This window comes from Oryctolagus cuniculus, chromosome 9 (genome assembly GCF_964237555.1).
Source record: "Oryctolagus cuniculus chromosome 9, mOryCun1.1, whole genome shotgun sequence".
Taxonomy (NCBI): domain Eukaryota; kingdom Metazoa; phylum Chordata; class Mammalia; order Lagomorpha; family Leporidae; genus Oryctolagus; species Oryctolagus cuniculus.
In genome coordinates this window covers 100,640,572-100,646,121 of record NC_091440.1, presented here as the reverse complement: position 1 = coordinate 100,646,121, position 5,550 = coordinate 100,640,572, and positions in this window count along the sequence as shown.

The following is a 5,550-nucleotide window of genomic DNA, read 5'->3' as shown; positions in this document are numbered from 1 at the left end:
TTTGTGCAGGTTATACTCTCAGCACCTCACAGATACTAACATCAACTCCATGAAATCAACACTACTCTAACAAATCAGGAAAGTGAGGCACAGAGAGACTTCGTTTTCTCAAGTGCCTTAGCAAGGGACTGGCAGAGCCAGAATTCAGCAGCAAGGAGTCTCACTTCCAGGTCCGTGCTCCTAACCACAAACCATGCTGCATCTCCAGCCCACTTCAGACAAGAAGACCAAGAGGAAATACATTTCAAGACTAAAAAACATTATAATTAGCTCTCAAGGTAAGTAACAAACCAGGGGACAGAATGTGGTGAAAGAAATCCGAGTATGGCTAAGGAAGGAAGTCAACAAGATCATAATACATCTGATCACTTAGTTCTAGTCCCTTTGTCTTTATTTATGAGGAAATCCTGGCTGTAAATGTTCTAAATCTGTTGCAAATCATTAGTTACATCACTTTAACCAAGAAGATTCATTTCTGGAACAGGAACCAGTTACACACTTCCTGCCCTTGTAAAACCAATTACCAACTGTCTACTTTGTAAAACATTATATTATATAACACAAAATTTTAAACTATTGGATTTCTTCATTATAAACACTCACCTCTGGGGACAGCATTGTCATGCACTGGATTAAGCTGCCACTTCTGATTCTGGCATCCCATATTGGAGCACCAGTTAGAGTCTGTGCTGCCCCACTTCCATTTCAGCTCCCTGCTACTGTTCCTGGGAAAGCATCAGAAGATGGCTGAAGTACTTGGGCCCCTGCCACCCATGTGGAGACCAGGATGGAATTCCAGGATCTTGCCTTTGGCCTGGACCAGACCTAGCTATTCTGGCCATTTAGGGAGTGAACCAGTGGATACAAGATTGATCTCTCGGTCTCTCCCAATCTCTGTCACTCTGCTTTTCAAATACATGATCTTTAAAAAAACAACTCACTTCTGAGTAAAAGCAAAAATGTTTGGTTGGATCATTATAATACTATGTGAAAAGTGCTGTCCTAATGAACTCTCGACCTTCAGAAATGATCCTGTGGAAGGAGCTTAACAATAACTGTAAAGGAGTTTATGAACAACATGATGAGATGGGAATCTTGAAATTAAAATTAGGTAGAATTTTCAGGATTAATATGTCTTCTACATCTGATTTTGCGAGTTGAGATTTATTTCTTCAAAAATATAAGGAGTTATGACAGGAAAAAAGATCTACTGGGTCACCTTTATATAGGAGTTTATATTTTTTGTATATTATTCTGAAAAATAAAGTGCTATTGTCTTACATTTTCATATATGTGCCTAACCAGCATCTCCATATTCCCCACACTGGGCCACTTGGTCAAAGGAAGGCATGCATTTGTGTCGGGTTTTTCTGATAGTAACTCAAAGTATTCGCGTCTACCTTGTAACTATAAATGGTTCTAAAAAATTTTTAGAACACATTAATAAATAGAAGAGTTGATCCTGGCAAATTAGTGAATGACAATCTACAATATGAAAGAAGTGAGAAACATCTAAACAATAACAAAGTGTGTGGCTGAAAGCAGAGTGAGTACACACTCCCTTTACTGACACAGAAATACTGCAGGATTAATGTGAAAAGAAGAAAAGCAGAGCACAGAACAAGGTATAAACCCTTGGGATGACAAAGAGTAGGGGAAGAAACAACATTTGTTCATATTCTGCATTTCCATGAAGATTGGATGGATTCTCTCTCTCTCTCTCTCTCTCTCTCTCTCTCTCTCTCTCACACACACACACACACACACACACACACACAACTACTAAAAATGTTTACCTACCTTTTTGAACATGATGAACTAAGTAATATTTTCAGAATTGGGAAAGAGACAAATAGTAAATATGGCTTTAGGTTACTTCATCATTGAAGTATGTGAATACATTTACTTCCCTGAAAATTAAACTAATCAATGAATGAAAGTGTGAGACTAAGAAGAAATGTTGAATCACTAACTGCCAACCTATAAAGAGAAAGAATGCTTACTCTATCAAGTGCAGTGAAACATATTCCACCACATAATCTTTTGGTCTTAAATAACAAATACTTCTCATATATTTTTTTGTGAAAAATATTTCCTACTCTTGTTTTTTTTTCCTTCTTCTTTCATCTCTCCCTCTTTCCCCAACTCCTCAAAATCAAATAGCACACTTTCACCCTAATCCATCAAATATTCCTATGAAAGAAACTTAACACCTTTATTCTAGATGATAATGCTAGCCTTGCAGTCACTCAGTTCTTTACTTATTGAATAAAATAACAACATTATTGATAGAACCTTTCCCAATGTTTCATCTCTTGTTATAATGTCTGTAATTTATTTTAAATAATTTAACATAGATATTTTGGATAGTGGGGAAAATGGGCATTTATTTTTTTTAACTTTTATTTAATGAATATAAATTTCCAAAGTACAGAATATGGATTACAATGGCTTCCCCCCATAATGTCACTCCAACCCACAACCCTCCGCTTATCCACTCCCTCTCCCCTTCCATTCACATCAAGATTCATTTTCAATTAACTTTATATACAGAAGATCAGTTTAGCATACATTAAGTAAAGATTTCAACAGTTTGCTCCCACACAGAAACATAAAGTGAAAAATACTGTTTGGGTACTACTTATAGCATTCAATCTCAATGTACAGCACACTAAGGACAGAGATCCTACATGAGGAGTAAGTGCACAGTGACTCCTGTTGTTGACTTAACAAATTGACACTCTTGTTTATGGTGTCAGTAATCACCCTAGGCTCTTGTCATGAGCTGCCAAGGCTATGGAAGCCCCCTGAGGTCACTGACTCTGATCATATTTAGACAAGGTCATAGTCAAAGTGGAAGTTCTCTCCTCCCTGCAGAGAAAGGTACCTCCTTCTTTGATGACCCATTCTTTCCACTGGGATCTCACTCGTGGAGATCTTTCATTTAGGTTTTTTTTTCCCCAGAGTGTCTTGGCTTTCCATGCCTGAAATACTCTCATGGGCTTTTCAGCCAGATCGGAATGCCTTAAGGGCTGATTCTGAGGCCAGAGTGCTGTTAGGACATTTGCCATTCTATGGGTCTGCTGTGTATCTCACTTCCCATGTTGGATCATTCTCTCCCTTTTTTATTCTAACAGTTAGCATTTGCAGACACTAGTCTTGTTTATGTGATCCCTTTGGCTCTTAGTCCTATCATTATAATCAATTGTGAACAGAAATTGATCACTTGGACTAGTGAGATGGCATTGGTACATGCCACCTCGATGGGATTGAATTCGAATCCCCTGGTATGTTTCTAACTCTACCATTTGAGGTAAGTCAGCTTGAGCATGTCCCGAATTGCACATCTCTTCCCTCTCTTATTCCGACTCTTATATTTAACAGCTATCACTTTTCAGTTAAGTTTCAGCACTTAAGAAGAATTGTGTATTGATTACAGTATTCAACCAAAAGTATTAAGTAGAACAAACAAAAAAATACTAAGAGGGATAACATATCAAGTTGCTCATCAACAGTCAGGGTGAGGGCTGATCAAGTCACCGTTTCTCATAGTGTTCATTTCACTTTAACAGGTTTCCTTTTTGGTGCTCAGTTAGTTGTCACCTGTCCAGGAGAACACTTCAACAAGTTTCCCCTTTGGTGCTAGTTAGTTGTTGCCAATCAGGGAGAACATATGATATTTGTTGGTTCCAGGTCTTAGCTATTGTGAATTGAGCTGCAATAAACATTAATGTGCAGACTGCATTTTGTTTGCCAATTTAATTTCCTGTGGGTAAATTCCCAGGAGTGGGATGGCTGGGTTGAATGGTAGGGTTATATTCAGGTTTCTGAGGAATCTCCAGACTGACTTCCACAGTGGCTTAACCAGTTTGCATTCCCACCAACAGTGGGTTAGTGTCCCTTTTTCCCCACATCCTCGCCAGCATCTATTGTTGGTAGATTTCTGAATGTGAGCCATTCTAACTGGGGTGAGGTGGAACCTCATTGTGGTTTTGATTTGCATTTCCCTGATTGCTAGTGATCTTACACATTTTTTCATGTGCCTGTTGGCCATTTGGATTTCGTCTTTTGAAAAATGTCTATTGAGGTCCTTGGCCCATCTCTTAAGTGGGTTGTTTGTTTTGATCTTGTGGAGTTTCTTGATTTCTTTGTAGATTCTGGTTATCAACCCTTTATCAGTTGCATAGTTTGCAAATATTTTTTCCCATTCTGTCGGTTGTCTCTTCACTTTCCTAACTGTTTCTTTTGCAGTACAGAAACTTCTCAATTTGATGCAATCCCAAATGTTAAAATGTTAATTTTGGCTTTGACTGCCTGTGCTTCTGGGGTATTTTCCAACAAGTCTTTACCAGTACCTATATCTTGGAGAGTTTCTCCAATGCTCTCTAATAATTTCATTGTGCTGGGTCGTAGATTTAAGTCTGTAATCCATGTTAAGTGAATTTTTGTGTAAGGTGAAAGCTAGGGGTCTTGCTTATTGTTTCTGCACGTGGAAATCCAATTTTCCCAGCACCATTTATTGAATAGACTGTCCTTACTCCAGGGATTGGTTTTGGATCCTTGATCAAATATAAGTTGGCTGTAGATGTTTGGATTGATTTCTGGTGTTTCTGTTCTGTTCCATTGGTCTATCCATCTGTTTCTGTACCAGTACCATGCTGTTTTGATTACAACTGCCCTGTAGTATGTCCTGAAATCTGATATTGTGATGCCTCCAGCTTTGTTTTTGTTGTACAAGATTGCTTTAGCTATTCGAGGTCTCCTGTGTTTCCATATGAATTTTAGCATCATTTTTTCCAGATCTGAGAAGAAGGTCTTAAATATCTTGATTGGTATTGCATTGAATCTATAAATTGCTTTTGGGAGAATGGACATTTCGATGATATTGATTCTTCCAATCCATGAGCATGGAAGGGAAAATGGGCATTTATTGCAGAGCACAGAACAAGGAGCCAGACAGCTATCACTTAATTCCCAGACTAGTCAAGGCAGTCAAGGCAGTGAACCGTATAGTTTAAAGTTGGATATAAACAGTGCATGATCAGCTTACAGTGGGCCTCTGGTTTTCTGCAGCACATGGCCTTTGTTAGATTGGTTAGTGATGTGGCCAGCATGTTTCTTTCAGCAAAGGTGGGCTCCAACATGTTTAGGTCCAAGGGCAGATTGAATATTAGTTTCACTGGGACCAGCACTGTGGCCTAGTAGGCTAAGCTTCTGCCTGCATTGCCACCATCCCATATGGTTGCTGTTTGTGTCCCAGCTGCTCCTCTTCCTATCCAGTTATCTGCTATGGCCTGGGAAACTAGTGGAAGATGCCCTAGTGTTTGGACCCCTGCACCCTCATGGGAGACCTGGAAATAGTTCCTGGATCCTGGCTTCAAATTGACCCAGCTCTGGCCATTGTGGCTACTTGAGGAGTGAACCAGCGGATGGAAGATTCTATCTCTGTCTTTCCTTCTCTCTCTGTAATTTACCAAATAAATAAATAAATAAATAAATAAAACTTTGTTAAAAAAAAAAGAGAGAAAGACAATTAGTCTCTTTGATGGG